This window comes from Dryobates pubescens, chromosome Z, assembly GCF_014839835.1.
Source record: "Dryobates pubescens isolate bDryPub1 chromosome Z, bDryPub1.pri, whole genome shotgun sequence".
Taxonomy (NCBI): domain Eukaryota; kingdom Metazoa; phylum Chordata; class Aves; order Piciformes; family Picidae; genus Dryobates; species Dryobates pubescens.
In genome coordinates, this window is record NC_071657.1 from 125,303,393 (window position 1) to 125,325,529 (window position 22,137).

The 22,137-nt window shown below is 42.4% G+C and overlaps 1 protein-coding gene across 24 annotated transcripts in view; it reads left to right on the forward strand.

Annotated features, from left to right (window-relative positions):
- Nucleotides 1-2,223: 2,223 nt before the first annotated feature.
- Nucleotides 2,224-22,137, forward strand: part of NRCAM (neuronal cell adhesion molecule) — a 157,608-nt gene continuing 137,694 nt past the window's right edge. For 8 of the 24 annotated variants that reach the window (XM_054178316.1, XM_054178327.1, XM_054178315.1 and 5 more), the window contains exon 1: nucleotides 2,225-2,400. The gene's annotated coding sequence lies outside the window, so the exon portion shown is untranslated. Of the gene's footprint in view, nucleotides 2,498-22,137 lie in introns of all 24 variants that reach the window. The other 16 variants (XM_054178337.1, XM_054178338.1, XM_054178339.1 and 13 more) reach the window with 7 other exon arrangements.

The window sequence follows — 22,137 nt, forward strand, 5'->3', positions numbered from 1 at the left end:
GGTACATTTGCCACCCAAATACTAAGCAGATATTTGCTGATACATTTTAAGACAGTTACAACTTTCAACCCAAGTCTTTCCTGTGAAGCGACCTGCAGTTCTTCAGTCCACCTCCTGAAGGCTGGGCTCATCATCTTCCTCTGGGAATGTGGCAAGGTTTTGAAGAGTTAGCTATGTGGAAAAAACACAGAACCATAGAATCAGCTTGGTTAAAAAAGACCTCTAAGATCATAGAGTCCAGCCATCAGCCTAAGACCACCATGGCCATTAAAACCATGTCCCAAAGTGCCATGTTGTGTGTCTGTGTCACATCCCCCCCTGCCCCAGGCAACCTACTTCAAAGGCTGACTGCCCTCTTAACATTCTATACCCATATATTTTCAAAGCCAAGAATGGCTGCATATTCTCCTAATGGAACACAGTATCTTGGAATCAAAGTCACGCAAGATCCTATTATTTGAGGCCCCCTGTTTGCTGAATGTTTAGGAAGATAGGAGGGGTTTTGTATTTAAGATCAAATAAATCAGTTGGGAATGTGGGAGTTGTATAACAGCAAAAAGAGGTAAGTAAACAAACAAAACTAAATGGATTTTTTTCCCATCCATCTAATCTTTGCATGTTCATGTCTCAAACAATAATATCCTGGCCTCAGATTGATAGGAGATCCAAAGTCTGCAGCAGTAGTGCCTGACTTATTGTTTAACCCTTGGATATTTATATGCATGTGCTGTATCATTTACAGAATCTGTTATTCATCTAGAGTGTTGTTTTTCAGTAGATCAGCTGTTCAGATTTAACTTGCCAGAGTCCTAATGGGGCTTCTGCAGAGATACAAAAGCCTTCTGCTAAGGGCTTTTTGCTTATCTTGAGCATTGCATTTCGCACTATGAAGTTATCACACTAAAGTTCACCTTGAGAGCTGTTTCCTGAAATGTATAATAAATAGTTAATGACTATAAAAGTTGTCACCTTGCAATGCATAAAATGGCTGATGCAAAAGCAAGTTTAGCAATGGCAGATAATCACATTTGCTGCATGTTAAATGTAGACTTGGATTAATTTTGAGCAATATTGAGTGTAGCCCATATAAGTGTCAAAACGATATTGAAATGCTTTCTGACATTGTGTATTAAATGAACTGCAAGATGTGAAAGGGAAGGTGAAAACTGAGTGCTTCTCGATTGAGAAGTGTGTTCAGCAGAAAGGTTTATTTGAAATAACCCTCATCTGAGACTCATGCAAACGGTCTCATCCAGAGCTGCTCTTTCACTGATTGCATCAAAATGCCTGACTTCCTGAACTTGTGAACTGGAAATTTAACCTAATTCAATTTTGCTCTGACTGGTGAAGAACGTGCTGGTACGGGCTGTGGGCAGGCCACTGGCTCCGCTATTTGTGGCAGTCCCCAGGACAACCAGCATGCCGTGGAGGATTCCACCGCCCCCCCAGAAGCCGGCAATGCAAGCCTCTGTCTTTCCGAACTCAGTTTAATTTACTGTATTGTTGTACCCACAACGGCTGAAATTATTGGCTCCAATCCTGCCAATACCCGTGTTGAAATACACACATGAGCTGCACTACAGAGTTCAATAGCACTATTCTCGAGAGTAAAACAATATCCTTATCTCCAGTTTGGGAACTAGATGAAACCGTCTATTTAGAGGGGCATTGCCAGGCTAAAATAATGCATCTATTTAAAACGCCGCCTTTGCCAGGGCCCGCACCACTGGTGGGGGGGTGACTGTGGGGGTGCCCCGACGGCTGTTTGGCTTTCCCTGGCCGGGGGAGGGCAGGGGAGCTGCTGCCGTCGCCGTACACAGGCGCTGAGGAGGCTCCCGCCGAGCCGGGAGGCCGGGTCGGCTACCTTTCAGTGGTGTCAGAAGGGGCGGCCGCTGGGAAGGTCGAGAACCGGCACCGCCCGCAGGTCTGCTTGCAGAGCACGAAGACGATTTTACCACGATTTTACCCCGATTTCCACCCGGGTGGCGGAGGGAGTGACGGAGGGGCTTAGCCAGCCGGCCGCCGGCGGAGAACTGCTGGAGCTCACTCCCTTCCCCTGGCGGTAGCTGTGGAGCGATGCCCAAGATGGAGCCAGCCGCCCCGCGCCACCTCAGGTGCGAAGTACCGGCAGGGAGGCCTCCGCCAGCCCCGCCCCGCCCCAGCCACCCAGCCCCCTGCCGCGCGCGCCCCGGCGCAGCTCGCACAGACGCGCGCCTTCCCCGCCCCCCGCGGGAACGCGCCCCGCGGTACGGCGGGGGCGGGGGTGCCGGGGAGGTGATACGCGCGGGAGCGCGCCTGCCTCGGCTTTTCTCGCTGGGCTGCTGAGCGCGGAGGAGGAGGAAGAGCGCGGCCCCGGGTATCCCTCGACCCTCTTCCCAAGCGAAGGGGCTGCATCTTCCCGTGAGTACCGGCCTGACCGCCCCTGTCACCGTGTCGCGTCCGCTGTCGCACCGGTAGCCGGTGGCAGCCCCCTGTGAAGAGCCCTGCCGCCCCGACGGTGAGGAGACACCCGTCCGCGCTGCGCTGCCCTACACCGCCTGGGTCGGGTCCACCGTAGGTGCCGGAGCTCCTCTTAGGGGATGAGCGAGCGGCGCGCGGCGCGGCCCCAGCCTCGGGCGGCAGCGGCTAGTTGCCCAGGCGCGGAGAGCTCACTGCGGGGGACGCCGGTAGCGGCTGTGAGGAGGCACCTGGTGCACCCGCCCGGTGCTGCGGCGGCCGGTGGGGACTTCCCGGGGGCGGGTGGGCTGGCCACGGCGCGTCGCAGCCGCGGAGCGTCTCCGCCTTGGCCAGGCTCAGCCGGGCGGAGACGCTCCGCGGCTGCGACGCGCCCGCATCCCTCGTCGGGTAGGTCGCCATTTCGTGCGCTGGCCGGCGGGGGCGAGGGCTTGGCGGGGGCGGGCGGCGTGTGCCGATGAAGGAGCTGTCTGTGCTGAAGTGCCGGGATCTGTGTTCCGCCTTCTACACGTTTATTTATTGACTCTTTTTCTCTGCATTTGTAACGAGCAGCAACGCCAGTGTTATTTAGATATAAAATTGCGAAAATGTGTGTGGCTGTTCCTATTTCCCCGTGTTTGTTTTCCTCCCTTTTTATGGTGATTAATGCAAAAAAAGAAAAAAATATATTCGAGCAGCAAATATGCTTGCTTTTTGGTTAAAAAGTAATGATTAACTAAACCTTCAGCTACTGGTGAACTCTTCTGCATAGATGTGTTGGTTTCGAAGTCTGAAATGTGTTTAAACCAAGGCTTTGGAGTCGGAAGTGTAAACAGTACCTGATTAATAATGCCAAGCTGTTTAAATATTTAAGATCATAGTGTGCTTCAGCGTAGTCAATAAGGCTGTTCCATATTGACAAGTACTCTCTGAAAGGAGTACTACTTCCTAGTTGTCTGTTTAGTTAGATAAAACAATGGAAAATGTGATATGTTACTCTGCAGTGGAACATACAGATCACAAGACCTTCTCTTGTCCACAAAGGTCTAGCTTTTCCCCATTTATTCAGAACAACCTTGTGCTGAGGTTCAAGAAGCCAGCATTAACCCCCTGGGTTTCTTTTTTCTTGTGTTCCCTGTCTTCCTATGAGTATTAACATACATTTTGATTTTTAATGAGGTATATGATGGAAATGTTAGATGAAACCTGGAAACTTCATGGCATCTTTCAGGTGCACTATTAATTGTCTCAACTTCTGTTGCCATTTAACGTAATAGATGTGATCATTTGTGGAGGGTACATATGGGGCTGTGCATAGAATAGGTCACCGTGCAACATCAGAAGGCGTCTGGACTTGAATTTGAGATCTGCATATATGCCAAGACATGCCTCTTGCTGGCAGTCTTTGGCAAAAGCTGGAAAGAGGGAGCCTGTAGTGTTACATACTGTCTCAGAGGACCTAGAAATGAGAACACGGACTTGTAGTTGTTGCCTGTTTTTCATTTTTGCTTAATCTGTTTGATATTATCATTTGTATGGATAGACCTCAGGCATTTCATTAAAGATTGTCCTTAGTTTTGAATTGGATTTGCAATGCAGGTGACCAGAGCTGATGATGAGTTTCATACTAAAATCTGTAAAAGTTACATATTTGAATTTCGAAGCACTGTGAAATTCTTTTGGAGTGTAAAATTAGCTGTCAGACTGTGTCAATACATAATTGGGAAAGTGATGTATCCTGAAAACACTGAATGTAAAGCACATAAGCTGCTTGATATTGGTGGAACTCAGAATCCATTGAATGAATTCACATTCTGGATCCTATGAAGGTGATGTAGCTAAAGGGACACTGTACAGCTCTGTCACCACATTGGATGATAAGGAAGCACGGAGCAGTTGATGTTAGTGATGGAGCTAAAACCCTCTTTACAACCCACAGTATAAATCCACAATTAATCATACTGATATTGGTATATTAATTGTGTAATTAGTTTTACCGGCCATGGTAACAATGTGCAGAAGTAGTAATGTTCAAGGTAAATGAGATCACCAGGATCTGAGCTAGGTTATCATTCCTTATCTTCTTGCAGAAATGATAATATTTGTCATGTGTACCATAACTTTTTTTGATAAGAAGGGTTGTAGTAAGAAAATTCATCTTTTTAAAATGATCTTTATTTTCAGGAAATGAATGAAATAACAAATAGAGTGGGTACCTACTGAAACCTCCTGTTTGTTCATTGTGATGATGTTTATCTGTTTCTCAAAAGGTGATGGCAGAAGCTTTAATAACAGGGTTAGAGATTCTTGTGGTTAATGAGATGTCTCTTTAATTGACAGATTGTATTGGTTTGAGGATTCTTATTTCAAGTCAGGAAAAGGTAATGCTACTTTCCCCATTCATGCTGCTGCAGGGAAATGACTCTCGATAGTACCTGAACATAAAACATCCTAAATACACAAAGGGTTTGGGATTTTGTTAACAGCTTAATGCATAGCTTAAATAGCTCAATCAGCCTAAAAATTAAATCTGTTTTGCCTGTGGCTGTGGTATTGCTGTAAGTCTGTAGTTTAATTCACTTGTCTCAATTCACCTTAAATTGTGATTACTTACCTTCTATTATGTTGGAACAGTACAGTAAAATTGTTCTATTCAATTTTCACTGGGTATGTGCATTTTGTTATGTTTTGTGAACATAGTTGGTAAAATGGGAAGCCATACAGAAAAGTATATCTTGGTAATGTAAGCTGAGGGAATAATGTAGGAGGTTGTCTGCTGGGCAATATGCAATGAATTCAGTTTTGCCTTCCTGAGTGGGCTGATAGTATTCAGAAAATTCAGTTATGCTTTCTCTGCAGTGATAATTTGTTGGATTTTAAATTGGTAAATACGTGTGTTCCTTATTTAGTTTAGTATTAAAGATACTGTAACTTATGGATTTATAACTATTGTCTTGGAAATACATAACAGAGAGGAAGTTTGTAAAGAGTTAATCTGCAATAATAAGATTAATATGATGCACCATAAGTTTTGCCTGCTGTTTGTTAACCAGGAAAGGATATCTGCAAGCTTGCTATATTGCTTTCTTCTGAGCTACTGGAGGCTCTCTGAGCTTTCAGTTATTTACCTCAATAGAAAACTGAAAGGGAAAAAGTGAACAAAGGAGGTCTGTTTTGCCTGTCCCACTTGCTGGGCTGTTGTCTTTGCCCTTTTCAGTGAAGGAGGGGGTAGAGCTGGGTCAAAGTTGAAGAACACTGAAAAGGAATTCAACTCTTATACTGAAATGTGAATGATAGCTTAGTTTGAGTGCCGAACACATTTGTTTGAGTTGATATTTTTTTCTGTCTGTGGAAGCTTTAACTGACAGATGGTGATGGACTGGCATATAGACTGCTAGGAGGTACAGCTAGATATGTGTTCAGACCCCGATTAAGATGCTCAGTAAACAACTACATATCTGATGAAACATTTAATACTGAAGATACTGATGCTAGACACTGTGTGACACACTAGACATTTGATTGTGTGAATTAAGGGCAGGCCCCTGCAGCTGGCATACATTCAGACTTACTTGTCTAGCCTAATTGCATTGCAAATACTCCTGGATTGCTTTTTCACTTCTCCCTTCTAGTAAATGTTGAATAAGTACAGAAATGTTCATCTGGATCCTCTATTAACTGTTGTAAGAAGCTTTCAATTCTTACTTATTTTTTTGTTCTGCTGTTTGAATCAGGATAAATGTATCTTAGTATTCATTTTGTGAATACACTGTTTTCCTACACTGTTTTGGTTTTGAAATGGCTCAATTCATAATGTGATTACAGCTTTCTCCTTGTTAACTTTTTAGTATGGAAGCATAACAGCTTGAATTATAAAATGTTTCTGTAAGAGCTCACAGTACCCCCATTCTACTTTGAGCAACTCAAGTTTATTAAAAAAAGCAGCATTTCATGCAGAGCATCTCAGAGGCACAAAAATAGCCTGTTGAGGGGGGGAAAAAAAAGACCAGCTCAACTTATGAGGACGTGATAACTTTAAAAAGCAACCACATTAGAAAGGAACTCTCTGTTTAAATTGTCAGTCAAATCAGACAGAATTAGTGCGAATGTCGTCTTTCCAATTTCTCTAAACACTCTTGTAAGACTGCTGAACCTGAATGTATCCCAGTGAGAATGCAGTTGTCCTAATACTTTGCTTGCCTTGTTAAGTATACGTGACATTTTAATTTCTTCTGGTTTAAAGTATGTAATTGTTAGTATTTAATAGCTTCTTTGAGGAGAACAAAAGTTGATCCATAGCTTCCTGGTTGTGTAAGTTAATCTTTGGTTGTTGATGAGGCTTTTCCAGATGCCACCCAAAATATGAACATACCATCTTCCTGTAGACCATTTCCTGAGTCAGGATCTAACAGTGTTTATCCATGAGTACAGATTTTCTTTTTCTGAACTGTGCCTGTCACTTCTGCCTTCCCTTTTTCTACGTTTTCAGTGTTGTTGCATTTATCCAGCTTGATTCTGAGGGCTCATGTAAAGGAGTTGCCTTTACAGTCTCACAGCGATGTAGTGCTAGATATATGTGTGTGTGTATGCAAAAGCATTGTATATAATCAATTAGTGCAAAGGCAACTTCTGTACACAATTTATAGTCAGGGAACAATTTTGCTGGTGGAGAAAAATAGCACAGAGTTGCCTTAACAGTGCATTAGCACTGGCAAAAGGGAGTCTTCCCATTGAATATTGTAGCATGGGCAGGGTAGTAGAAATTTAAAAATAAATAAATAAATAAAAAGAAATCAAAGAAATAGGCTGAGGGTAATGAATGATGGGGAAAAAGCCCTCCGTGAAGAGGACCACTGTATTAGGAGGACCATTGTGTGAGTAGGATGAAACCCAAAGTGTATTACTGACTTCTGCATTAGAAAAAAGGTTGAGGAAGTGAGGGAATTTGGAATAGAATAGAATAGAATTAACCAGGTTGGAAAAGACCTTCGAGATCAAGTCCAACCCATCATCCAACACCATCTAAGCAACCAAACCATGGCACTAAGCGCCCCATCCACTCTCCTCCTAAACACCTTCAGGGATGGTGACTCTACCACCTCCCTGGGCAGCCCATTCCAATGGCAAATCACTCTTTCTGTGAAGAACTTCTTCCTAACATCCAGTCCAAACCTCCCCTGGTGCAGCTTGAGACTGTGTCCTCTTGTTCTGCTGCTGGTTGCCTGGGAGAAGAGACCCACCCCCACCTGGCTATTTGCAGACAGCAATAAGGTCTCCCCTGAGCCTCCTCTTCTCCAGGCTAAGCAACCGAAGCTCCCTCAGTCTCTCCTCATAGGGCCTGTGCTCCAAACACCTCACCAGCCTTGTTGACCTTCTCTGGACACCCTCCAGCAATAGCATTCACTAGAAATCTTAAAAGAGTCTTGGGAGATCTGAGTAGAAAAGACTTGAGAGGGAGTTTATGTACAACTCATGTATAAAAGTGTGTGGGATGAAGCAGGGGATAACTCCTCAGTGTGAAGTGGGAAGTGCAACCAATCCTGAGGGAGGGAAGAATTTTGAAGAACATGTCAAAAGCAGGGAAATGAATTACTTGAAGGGGAGCAAAAGAAGAAAACCAAGAATTTATTGGTTGGTGAAGGATAGTGGTGGTGTGTTTTGGTTTTGTTTGCTAGTAATTATCAAATCAAGCATTTTGAAGGAAAATATTATATATCCCAGTTATCTTTGTGACATATTCCCTATAATTTAAAGGGCTTTAAAAGACTATTTAAGAATTGACTGTTGTTCATTTGTAGGCTTGTATGCCTAGAGTTACACGTTGTAACAGGATAAATTGTCCTCTACTTCTGGGTTTTAGGAGGACTAAAAAGTGAGGTTTCCTACCCTGCTGTTGTACGCATATCTAGGGGAATCAAAATGCAGTGAGGTGCTTGAGATGCCTTCCTTCTTACAATTTCCAAGTGGTATTAAGAAGAAGTAAGCTTGGCCATGTCTATTTGGTGGGATAAATTGGTTTAGTGGCTTGGTTAATGCCACTGTGAGTAAGCTAAGAGTCTGTGGGTCCCTCCACTAAGTCCCCCAGTCTGCAGATGGTGCTGTGGTGTCCAGACAAACGAAATATACAAGGAAAAGTTTAATCTCCTTGAGTTGCTGCCCTTGAGAATCAAAAGGGGTTTTCTGGTTGTCAGCTCAGCTGAATTTGGTAATTTTGTTGCAATCATTACATGGCCACAAACAATCAAAACCTGGTGCTCCTCTTGAGTGAGTTGAAATGTTAATAGGCTGTGCTGGCCAATTTACTGTTTTTTAATCTGTTCTGACTAGCTATTCCTTAGCCAAGCTCAGGAGAGGGGGGTATATTACTTTTCCTTTCCCATCTTTTCAAAACAGTACAGGACTTGAAGTTTACAACAGGGGAGCTCCGCATTGAAAGAGAAAATAATAAAAATGGAGGTTTTGCATGCAGTGTTGGATAACCTGAGGTTTCTAGTTATTCTTGAATCTTGGAGTGGTAAGCTTTGTGCTCTGGATCTGGCTGCTGTAAAGATTTGTTTTCTCCATGGATGCTCAGCATTTTCAGTTATGAGCAATTTTAGTGTGAGTTTTAGTGTGAGTAGGCTTTGTTGTTAAATCAGTTCAGGACATAATGGTAACTCATATTCCATATGATGAATTGAGATCTGAGTAACACTAATAGCCAGAGTTTTTGTGATGTGTTGCAGAGTCATGCCACATTTTGAAGAGGTTGCTCTCTGGAGTATGTAGAAATCATTTTAGTTTGCAGTGATCAAGTCATTAAGTCATGAGGACAAGAGCTCATGTGACCGGAGATGTTGGACAGGATAGGGTCTTTTCACCAAATGTAAAAGATTCCTATTTCCATTTACCATCACATTTATTATTTATAGTGAAGTTCAGAACCATTGAAAGATAGGGAGTAAATTGGTAATGAAGATGAGAGGGGGAGCGTATGTTCTTGGGGCTCTTGGAAAGAACGCATGTACTTCTGAGCTTTTGGTTGCAGCTGTTGTTATTCCTTGTTAGGCATAGGCTTGATTAGGATATGGGGACAGATAAGAACTAATATCACTGTTACAGCAACCCAGTTCAAATAATACTACAAGTCTGTTTGGGACATCTGTGGGAACATGAAAGAGCCCACCTTTCATATTAGAGCTGTACATGTCTACTTTGTCTTCCTCTTACCTCAAGAGCTACTCAACTAACAAATCTGTTACCAGTGTTCTACATATCAAGTGTATTTTGAATCCTCCTGAAGTTTGTCCATGTGGGTTTTATATCATCTAATTCCTTTTAAAACATCAAATAATGAGGGATAGAGGACTCTACCTACTGCTTCTCTCACAATGAAGGCTTAAAGCTTCTAACTTTTTTTCTAGATGTAGAATAAAAAGTAAATAAGCTTCATGACTGCTCCCCTGCCATGGGATCCCGCATGGCTGTCAGAAGAGCAGTGCTAATAACTGGACTACAGGCTCTGGTCTGCCTTTACTGGATGTTTTTGCCCATATCACTTTTGAATGATAAACAAAAATTTTAGAAATTTCTTTGTAATACAGCTTTGATACATTTAGTGTGCCAATAGTCTTTTTAACTACTGTCTTTTCCTTCAGAAGTATTTAATTTATTTATGGACCATTTCAGTGTATTGCAGGGTGTAACATCAGCTTCCACACAATACCAAGCAATCTCAATATAAATTGAAATTTCAAGTGTAATTCTGGGCAATTCTTGCAAGTTTTCTGCTTTATTGTAGTTTGAACTTTAAAAACTGTTGTCTAAACTTAGTTCTAGATGTGGACAGGGCGAGGAACATCTTAAATCCTGTGCAGGCTATTAATTGCATTATAAAGTTGAATATAACAAGCCAGCTCAGGGTGACTAAAAGCTAAATGATTTGTTAGACCTAGTAGGTGGTAGTTGTATAAAGTGTATATTTAACTTGTAAAAGATAAAGATGTGTGAAAATAGGAAGGTGAGTGTGACCACCAGAGGGCAGACACATTGTTTAATGACTCCAAACCAAAATCCTTAGAAAGGAGGCTGCCATTACCTGTAAAAATAGTGAGATAATGACTAAATAACAGTATAGATGCACAAAATTTCATAAACATTAAATAGTGTTATATTATTGTCAGTGTAAGATGAAAGTAAATACATCTGCTTAGAACTCGCTTGTGGCTTTCTATTCCTGTATTGTCAGAACGGGTCATCAGGTCATGTCTTTTGACCTATAAACAATGAGTTGTTAATCTTAACTAATTTACTCATATTGAGTCCAGTAATTGAAACATTCATGTCTAGGACTGTGTCCATCTTCATTTGAAATGAAAAGTAGACCTCTTTCTCAACAATGTCTGCCTTGAGGTTAAAGATTAATTCAATTCTGTCTGAATTGAAGTTCACATTTTCATGAAGATGCCCCAGAATGTTCACATTCTTCTTTTCCTTTTTAACATTTTTGCCCTTCAGAATGAGTAAGCTTTCTTTTCAGAGTGTCATGGAAAATATTTAATATCATGGGCTTAAAATCAAATACTTCAGCAAAGTAACCTTTTTGAGGAATCCTGTACTGTAGCTTTTAGTGAAAGATGATGTTCAGTAGTTTATATTTTGCTTTCTTGCCAAAATGTAGGTGCTTAATTAAAGCATATCTTGTGTTCACTTTTACTGCTCAGGCACCATCTGAAGTTACAGTAGTATCTTTGAATTATTTTTCTCTAAGACCTAGACAGCTTTTGTAAGGAAAGCAATATTTTACCTCATTTTTTTCAAAGCCGCAGTGTTCTTTAGATGCAAGTCTGAAGAGCTTTGGTTGCTCTTTGAGGGCCTCAGTTCTCTCAGTTGTGAGGCATCATTGAAATAGCCTTAAATGCTGTCCTATATTTCCACTTTGTCCACTCTCATTTCCATGATGCACAGTTTCTTTGACAGCAAGATTTCTGGAGAGGTCCTTTTCAAGATGGTTTGCAGACATCATCCTCAAAACTTTATCTGGCAGAATTTCTCCAATTTATTCTCAACATTTCATGTACTTCTTCACAACCTTCTCATCGTCTTGGGCAGGGAACTACAGCAGTAGGTTTCTCATCACATCCAGGAAAGTATACAAGCATAATTAGTAGCATCAGACACTTGAGTCTCGTAGGAATTAATGATTTATTAAGATTTGTGTCTTCATAGTTCACTTGGCTATTGTGTCCTAGCTTTGGTTTTTCTTCCTTTTTTTTTTTTGGTCTGGAAACCCAGAAACATCTAAAAATAAACCTGAGTTACTGTTAGTAATCAGTTGATTTTTAAATTTTAATGTTTTTTTAAATTCAATTGGTTATGAGGTGTGACAGCTCTCTAAAGGGCTGAATTCTGTCCCTTAAATGTACAGCATCAGAAATGCTGTTGCTGAGAACATAGGCAGTAGCTGTAAACTTTTGGAAGTGGATACCAGGCCAAATGCAATACTTAATAAACAAAATATTCATGGAAAGACTCTGTTACATATCATAGAATCATATAATGGTGTAGGTTGGAAGGGACCTTGGAGATCATCTAACTCCAACCCCTCTGCTGTGGGCAGTGATGCCTGTCAATTAGATTTGGTTGCCCAAGGCCTCATGCAGTCTGATCTTAAACACCTTCAGGGAGGGGGCATCCACAATCACTCTGGGCAATCTATTCCAGAGGCTAACCACTCTTGTACCAAAGAAGTTCTTCCTAAAATCAAGTCTAAACCTTCACTCTCTCAGCTTAAAACCATTCCCTCTGGTCCTGTTGCTAGACACACCCTCTCCAGCCTTCCTGTAGGCTCCCTTCAGCTACTGGGAGGTGTCTATACAGTCCTCTCAGAGTCTTCTGCAGGCTGCACAACCCCAGCTTCCTCAGCCTATTCTCACATCATAGATGCTCCAGCCATTGGATCATCCCTCCTCTGGACTCACTCAACAGTCCTATGTCCTTATGATGGAGACACCAGAACTGGATGGAGTCTCACAAGAGCAAAGAGTCACCTCTCTAGACCTGCTGGCCACACTCCTCTTGATACAGCCCAGGATATGGTTTGCATTCTGGGCCGAATGAGCACACTGCTGGCTCATGTTGAGCTTCTCACCAATCAGCATCCCCAGGTCTTTTTCTTCAGGGTTACTCTCAACCCACTCTGCACCCAGCCTATATTTGTGTCTGGGGTTGGCCTGAGCCAGGTGCAGGACCCTGCACTTTGACTTGTTGAACCGCGTGTGGTTTGCACTGACCTGCTTCTCAAGCCTGTCAAGATGGCATCCCTTTCCTCAGGTGAGTCCACTGTGCTTACATGTTTTCCTCTTCCATGGTTTAGTTGATTAGACGGTGTTGGGTAATATCACAGTATCACAGTATCACAGTAACTAAGGTTGGAAGAGACCCCAAGGATCATCAAGTCCAACCTGTTCCAACAGATCTCACAACTAGATCATAGCACCAAGCGCCACATCCAATCTCCCCTTGAACACCTCCAGGGACGGCGACTCCACCACCTCCCTGGGCAGCCCATTCCAATGACGAATGACTCGCTCAGTGAAGAACTTTTTCCTCACCTCGAGTCTAAACCTCCCCTGACACAACTTGAGACTGTGTCCCCTTGTTCTGGTGCTGGTTGCCTGGGAGAAGAGACCAACCCCCACCTGGCTACAACCACCCTTCAGGTAGTTGTAGAGGGCAATGAGGTCGCCTCTGATCCTTCTCTTCTCCAGGCTAAACAATCCCAGCTCCCTCAGCCTCTCCTCATAGGGCTTGTGCTCAAGGCCTCTCACCAGCCTTGTTGCCCTTCTCTGGACACGTTCAAGTGTCTCGATGTCCTTCCTAAACTGAGGGGCCCAGAACTGGACACAGTACTCAAGGTGTGGCCTAACCAATGCAGAGTACAGGGGCACAATGACCTCCCTGCTCCTGCTGGCCACACTATTCCTAATACAGGCCAGGATGCCATTGGCCTTCTTGGCCACCTGGGCACACTGCTGGCTCATGTTTAGGCGGGTGTCAATCAGCACCCCCAGGTCCCTCTCCGTTTGGCAGCTCTCCAGCCACTCTGACCCCAGCCTGTAGCTCTGCATGGGGTTGCCGTGGCCAAAGTGCAGCACCCGGCACTTAGACTTATTAAATGCCATCCCATTGGACTCTGCCCATCTGTCCAGTCGGTCAAGGTCCCTCTGCAGAGCCTTTCTACCCTCTAACTGACTAACATCTGTTCCCAACTTGGTGTCATCTGCAAACTTGCTGATGACTGACTCAACCCCCTCATCCAGATCATCAATGAAGATGTTAAAGAGGATGGGGCCCAGCACTGATCCCTGGGGGACGCCACTGGTGACTGGCCGCCAGCCGGATGTGGCACCATTCACCACCACTCTCTGGGCTCGGCCCTCCAGCCAGTTCCTAACCCAGCACAGAGTGTTGTGGTCCAAACCACGAGCTGACAGCTTAGCCAGCAGTTTACTGTGGGGGACGGTGTCAAAGGCCTTGCTGAAGTCCAGATAGACTACATCCACAGGCCTCCCCACATCCACCAGACGGGTCACCTGATCATAGAAGGAGATCAGGTTGGAGAGGCAGGACCTGCCCTTCCTAAATCCATGTTGGCTGGACCTGAGCCCTTGGCCATCCTTCAGGTGCGCAGTTATTGCCGCCAGGATAACCTGCTCCATCACTTTCCCTGGCACTGAGGTCAGGCTGACTGGTCTGTAGTTTCCAGGTTCCTCCATCCGTCCCTTCTTGTGGATGGGGACCACATTGGCCAGTTTCCAGTCACCTGGGACCTCCCCAGTGAGCCAGGACTGGAGGAAAATGATGGAGAGCGGCTTGGCCAGCTCATCTGCCAGCTCTCTCAGCACCCTAGGATGGATCCCATCCGGTCCCATGGACTTATGGGTGTCCAAGTGGCTCAGCAGGTCCCGGACTAATTCCTCATGGATTTCTGGGGCATTACACTGCTCCCCGACCCTATTACCCAGCTCAGGAGGCCACTCATCCTGGACTGGGTTGGGCTTGATGATCTTGAAGGTCTTTTCCAACCTGGTCTGGTCTATTCTATCCTATTCTAAAGCTGTCCCAAAAGAGGATTTCTTTGACTTCAAGTTCTTCACTTTAACTGAGATTATACTGAAAGACACATCAGAGTTACTAACCATACTCATGACAAAAGAGTATCACACAGCAAGCTGAAGTAAATAAATACCAATGTCTTTATTATTTTAGAAGGGAAACTTCCAATTAAAAAGATAAGTTCCTGGTTTGGCTGATATTAAAAAGACATTAATTGGAAGAAATAAGTGAAAAACAGAAGAAAGTTTGGAAGGTAACAAAGTGAGGGGACCCAGAGCAGAAAGAAAAGCTCTCCTTATTTACATACAAACAGCTACTTACAGAGTAGAATTTGTTGTAACAGAATTTCTTTTTTTCCTAAAATAACCTCAAGCTTTTGTTCTAGTGATTGATACTCATAATTATGAGGTATTACCTGAACTGGCAAAGAATTAAGTTTAAAAAATTGCAAACAATCAGTTGTAAGATTCTTCTCAGAGTGCTCATCTGTTCCTTGTGTTGCTGCTCACAATGATGGTGTCTTGATCTAGGTTCCAGCAATTGTTCTACACACTATATATGTATATAACTGAATTAGAATAGAAAAATATAATAGAATAAACTAGGTTGGAAGAGACCTTCAACATCATCGTGTCCAACCTATTAACCAACCCAGCACCACCTAATCAACTAAACCATGGCACCAAGCACCCCATCAAGTCTCCTCCTGTACACCTCCAGTGATAGCAACTCCACCACCTCCCTGGGCAGCCCATTCCAAGGGGCAGTCACTCTCTCTGTATAGAACTTCTTCCTAACATCCAGCCTAAACCTCCCCTGGCGCAGCCTGAGACTGTGTCCTCTTGTTCTGGTGCTGGTTGCCTGGGAGAAGAGACCAACCTCTGCCTGTCTACAACCTCCCTTCAGGTAGTTTTAGAGAGCAATAAGGTCACCCCTGAAGTCTCCCCTTCTCCAGGCTAAGCACCCCCAGCTCCCTCAGCCTCTCCTCATAGGGCTTGTGTTCCAAGCCCCTCACCAACTTCATTGCCCTTCTCTGGACTCGTTCCAGCAAGTCAACATCCTTCCTAAGCTGAGGGGCCCAGAACTGGACACAGTACTCGAGGTGTGGCCTAAGCAGTGCAGTGACAGTGCAGGCTAGTGCAGGCACATGTTCCTCTGAAGAAGCAGAATAATGCTGATGCCCTGATGCTGAGTGCCTGATGTACCCTGGGTGGTAACGGATGGAGTGAGTCATCATCTCTTTCTGAACTTGTGTCCATAAAAACAGTTGACTATTTGCTTTCATTAGTGGAATGTTCTATCTGTGGTTGTGGAAAACAATTTATAATCCACTATGGTGAGCAAATGCACTAGTTACTTTGCCTAATCTGATACTCTTCAAAGATAGAATTCAAGCAAGTGAAATTAAGAATTTTCATTTTATAATTAATTACTTTATTATAATTAAATTACTTTTTCCAGATGAAATGCTCATTTAGTTTTATAATTAACATAAAGAAAGGCACTACACTGATACCATGTTAGCATTTGCTTGAATGTAACTTGGAATTTAAAACATTTTATGTTCTTGTAAATAATGTCATTCAACATTAAATGTATTAATCAGTCAAAAATAGAGCTACTGATAATTTTTAATGTCAAATATTGCTGGAAATAGAGCTCATCACTTTTCTGATAGAATACAAAATGTAACTCAGCTTTCCTAATGTAATTCAATTTCTGAACACTAATCCTCAAACAAAGACTTGCATGGAGTCCAAAATGAAACCCTTGCAAGTCTATAAGTAGGACCCAGAAGAGCAACATTTTTTTTTCCCATTCCCTTGTCTTCTTTATCCCTTCATTGCTGTTTCTGTCATCCTATGATAGATTTTTAAATACCTGCTATTCAGGCACTGGCAAGTAATTAGTATGTAAATCTTACTTTCAGCACAATTGTGTAATAGTAGGGACAGAACTGTAAAACAAAACTTAAAGGTTCCTTTTAAGAAGGCTTACATACTTAAATATAATTAGACAGTCAGACTTTGAAGTAAGTATCTTAAAACCTTTGTTTGCTGCATAATGACTTCTGAGTTTTCACATAAAGTTATTTTGCAAATTTCTGTGTATTCTTTGAGGCTGTGGCTATCTGTCCATACACTTGCAGTCCTAATGAGATTATAATTTATGGTTACAGCTCCTGGACACAATTAATAAGTATTATGCAGTACTGTCAGTGTAGGTTTGTAGCACTTAATGTTTTTTAAAGAACTCTACTAAATATATTCATATCGTTCAGGAAAAAAGTAATATTCTACACTGTTCAGTACTAGAGTTTAAAAACAGTGTGTGAAAGGATGTGTTTAAGTATTCTACTTGCAGAAGCATTTCGTAGAGCATACCTCCCTTGTCAAAGGATTTTTATATTATTATTTTTTTTTGCAATTAACAAAGCTGGATTTGAGGCACTTAATCTTATTGGGGATGTGGAAAGGAAAACTTGGAATTATATCCAGCCAGTTTAATTCTGAATAGTGCTTCAGTACTGGAAGGCTGACAACTGTATTGTAAAGAACATAAAATACCCTGCAGATGGCTGAGGGAGTTGGCATCATTCTAGAGTTTGGAGAACCAGCATGGCCAGATTATCTTCACTGACTTGATCTTCAGCATGAATGGATGATACTCTTTTGTCATCCAGGTATTAATTTTGTTAAAAAGTACAAGCCTTGGTAGCAGAAATATGATGAGTTTTGAGACTGTTTCATCAATTATGATTTGAAGGGGAGGATGGGGACGTGGAGATTCCCTTACACATCCAGCTGACTGATAATGGTTTTAATGTTACACTGGCAATTTGTAGTCATTAGAAGTATCATCATACAGTGCTTTTAAATAAAAGATTTTTTCCATTATATGTATTTCTGCTTGTTCTCCAAACTGTGGTTTCTGCTAAGGTTAATTTATTTGTATTTATGTTTCAGGTTGTGTATTAACTGTACTGTAAGTGTAAAAGGGCCCAAATTAGCTTCCTGTGAGCAAGCTTAGGTCAGGAAGCAGGAGAGTTACTTCTGTGCAGTGCTGTGGGATTAGTGAAGAGATTTGTGTCCATTCATATTTAACAGTATAAATGACCTCTTTGGCATCAGTTAACACTGTTGAGTGTTCTTTTATAATTTAATCTTAAACTTTTATACATCGCTGTGGCTTTTTTTTTCTTGATTATTTGACCCCTTTACTGCCTTGGATAATTGAAAATTAACTGTGCTATTCAAATCTGGTAGGGAAGGGGGAGGAATGAAGGTGGGAATGATACTATGTGAGGTGACGACTGTATTGCACATCAGCACCAGTGCTGATGCCTAAGACCATAATTATATGCCACAGTTGTTAATTGTGTTTTGTTTTCTCCACAATTATACATTACTTAGACTGTGCCACAGTCTAGAGTGTTTTAGACAGGAATTTGAAAAAATATTTATGGTATTTTGCCTTTTTATGGAAGCACAGTATACTCAAGTGTAGTTTCTCTGCTAGCTCTTGTTGATAACTTTATTGCCATTGCCACTAACGACATGTAATGTTTCAAACAGTATAATATCACTTCCAAAATTGGAGGTCTTTATTCTGATGACAGCAGTGGTATGAAAATGTTAGTACTTTGTCAAGACAGTACAGCACTAGAGTTGAGCCCTGGGAAAATGCAGCAAGCCTCTGAGCTTCCAGTTAATGAAAGCTAGGAGAGTATTGCCACAAATGTACGCTTCTCCCTTGAGCATCTGCATTTAGCTGCTGTCAGAGATGAGACCTGGGGCTAGATGGATCTTTGTTATTATTCTAAGTGAATGCGAGAGTTGGCAGGATGTGGGGCACTCATTTGCAAATTTAAATAGAACATCAGGCTTAAAACTGAGCCCCTGTGCAGCAAGGAATGGCTGGGAGAGTTGGTATGCCAGATCCCGCTCTCTGATGAGCCTGTGTTCTGTAATAAATTGTCATCGGTCCTGCTCAACCAGCTCTTCTCACATGGGCTTGAATTTGGATCTGCCATCACTGGGTATGTGCTCTAACCACCTGGAAGGTGAGAAAGTGGGCATTTTTCCTTCTCAGAAGTAGCTGTGGTACCCACCACATCTGACTTTTCCACTTCTAGAGAAGTCCTCAGATGCTTAATCACATCTCCGTAGAGTGCTGCATGGAAGAGAATTGTTTATCTACCTAGAATGTGTGCTTTTGTGCACAGGGGGATGAACAAAGTCAACTCTCTAGGAAATTCTAAAGCTTAATAGGGACTTTTTGATGCTACAAACTGAGCCGCTGTTTAGAATTTAAGCAGACTGAGGAGAGTTAGCATATGGTTTAATACGAAATTCCCACCTTAAAGTTATAATCTCTTTTATTAATGACAAAATAATTTTGTGACTATCCCATCTTACACAGATGAGAAAAATTCACCAAACTGGAACATCAGTCTCTAGTTTCATTTCCTAGGACAGGTGGTGATAGCTCTCTGATTTGTTTGTACTAAAGGACTAAGCTTCTGTTGATACCACTGTGCTGTTTATGTATACCACAATTCTTGCAAAAGGGCTACTCATAAAATATGGAAAAAGCCCAAACACAGTTCTGCTAGATGAGTGCAACTCCTTGTTTGGATGTTGCATTTGTGAATAGGAGACATTGATTTGATGTCACAAGTATTTTTAACAGGATTAAAAAATGCAAATAGCGTTATGTAAGGCAGATTACCTATGGCTTTAATACAGGATTGTTTTTAAGCCAGAGGCTACATTTTGCTGGGTTATGTATGCTTGATTATAACAGAGCACATTAGGATTAGGCTCAGCAGAATACCATTTTCCAAGTCCTTGATTTTTTCAGGTTAGATGACTTGCCATTTTTTTGTATTTAGAATGATTAATTTAAAATCTGAATTGTGATTATGTTTTAAAATGGCTTTCAAGGTTGATAGCTCCTTTGTTTAGGAACATTACAAACAATTTATTTTCTGCAGGCAAAATCTGAAATTGCTCTTGCCCATCACACCCTCCATAACTTTTTTCCTAAGGCAGAGAGACTCTTGGTTCCAAAAACAACACAAAAGACCAAATGCATTTCCCTCATGGCAGAATGTGTGTGAGCCACGTGTCAGATTGCCTATCAAATCAGTGAAATGTCATTGTGCCCCTGTACTCAGCACTGGTTAGGCCACATCTTGAGTACTGTGTCCAGTTCTGGGCCCCTCAGTTTAAGAAGGACATGGAGACTCTTGAATGTGTCCAGAGAAGGGCAGTGAGGCTGGTGAGAGGCCTTGAGCACAAGCCCTGTGAGGAGAGGCTGAAGGAGCTGGGATTGTTTAGCCTGGAGAGGAGGAGGCTCAGGGGAGACCTCATTGCTGTCTACAACTACCTGAAGGGAGGTTGTAGCCAGGAGGGGGTTTAGTCTCTTCTCCCAGGCAACCAGCACCAGAACAAGAGGACACAGTCTCAACCTGCACCAGGGGAAGTTTAGGCTTGAGATGAGGAGAAAGTTCTTCCCAGAGAGAGTTGCTAGCCATTGGAATGGGCTGCCCAGGGAGGTGGTGGAGTCACCGTCCCTGGAGGTGTTCAAGAGTGGATTGGACATGGCACTTGGTGCCATGGTTTAGTAGTCATGAGGTCTTGGGTGACAGGTTGGACTTGATGATCTTTGAGGTCTCTTCCAACCTTGGTGATTCTGTGATTCTGTTACTTTTGTACTGACCCATAAGGAAAGCCTTATAGGCAGCTGAAATGTAAATAATTTCTGAAAGGCCTCATATGTACAGTACCACAAATGCTACATGGAAGAGAATTGTTTATCTACCTAGAATATTCACCTCTTTGTGAATGAAATTTCAGGAGGCTTACACAGCTGGCACAGAGCAGCTTCATGTGGCTCTGCATTGTTGTCCTTGCTTTATGCTCTAAATGAGCTGAAATGTACCACTCCCTATTAGATCAACACAAGAAAGTAAGTCTCTTACAAAGGTAGTGTTTCCTGTTGGAAAGTGAAAATGATGGACTCAGTAGCCAAGGTTCCCTATAAATACACTTAACTGAAAGGATACTTTTTTGGCACCCTAAACTAGTTTCAGTTTTTGTATTTCACTGTGGCTTATGCCCAGTTTCATTCAAATATGTTAATATCTTCTACTGAGTACCATATTCTTTCCAAATATTTATTACAGAATCACAGAATGTTAGGGACTGGAGGGGGCCTCCAGAGATCGAGTCCAAACCCCTGCCAAGGCAGGATCACCTAGGGCACTCCACACAGAAATGCATCCAGGTGGGTTTTGAAAATCTCCACAGGAGACTCCACAACCTTTCTCTGCAACCTGTTCCAGTGCTCTCTCTCCCTCACAGTAAAGAAGGAATTTCCAACAGAAACATTGTCAGTGTTTCTGCATTACAAGGTACATTTAATACATGCAAACCAATGAATGAATAATAGAAACCTAAGAGAATAAAGCAAAAAAAAAAAAATAAGGACTTGTGAAATGTTAGCATTGCACATAAATAGGCAAGCAAAGAAAACCCCAGCCTATGGCTTGCACAGCTAGTTTCTTCTAGTTTTGGAGAGTAAAGGTTTTCTAGTATTCTCTGACTTGTGTTCATATCTCTTACTGCAACTAGACAGTTTTTGCATGGGCTTAGTTTTCATTTCTTCAGAGCTCTGTTCTGTGACTACCAAAATATAGCTCCCAAATGCTGCAGGCCTTAAGAACTTTGAATATTGTGGAGGTAATCGGAGCCTATCCTTTTAGAAGATAAATTTCTGGAGTATTCACAGTCTGCCATTTTTAGGTAGCATTCAGTTGGGTACTGAGGTGCTGTGCAAGGGGGTGGTAATTATTTCTGAGAGAACTGAGAAGTGGGATGCTGACTTTCAGCATTTTTTGATGGTGATAGTTTCTCATAAAATAAAGAAAAAAAGACTGGAAGGCACCCTAAGAGAAGCTCTTTTAAAATGATTGCATGCAATTTATGTTCAAAAAGAGGAAAATTCAATGGCATATAAAGTTTGGTGTTCCTCAAATACCAAGGAAGCAGCTGAGAAAGCCCATGCCTTCCTGCTAAGCTCTTCTCTCCGTGTACTCCTCAGTTTCAAGTAGGTAGGAGTTAGTCCTGGAGACATTATGTACTCGGCTCTTAAAAGACAGTCTGATCAAGGATGTACCTGTGATTTGCATGGCTTTCACATCTCTGCTCTTGAATATAAGGGACTAGTGGGGGTAAAGCTTTCATGTTGTGCTTGTGGTCTGCCTTCTGAAGTGCTGAAACAGAGGAGAGACTGCATTTAGAAGAGGAGAATAAAATCTGTAAAAAGTCATTTGACAGCTTGACTCCAAGGCAGTCGTGATGCAGTAATTTCCTCTAGGTAAAAATGAGGTGTAGGTGTTCCCATTGAAACAGGGTTATTCAGTAGTGCTTGAAGATACTTACATACTTTGGTAACCACGTTTATTTTGTTCAGGAGGACTTAGTTTTGTTTGGGTTTGGTTTCTTTTTGTTTGGGTGTGTTGGTTTTTTCCTTCCTTATCTCTCCTCTGTTCCTATCCTAACTGTAGGCATCTTCCACACACTCTTTTATAGGTATTTGAGC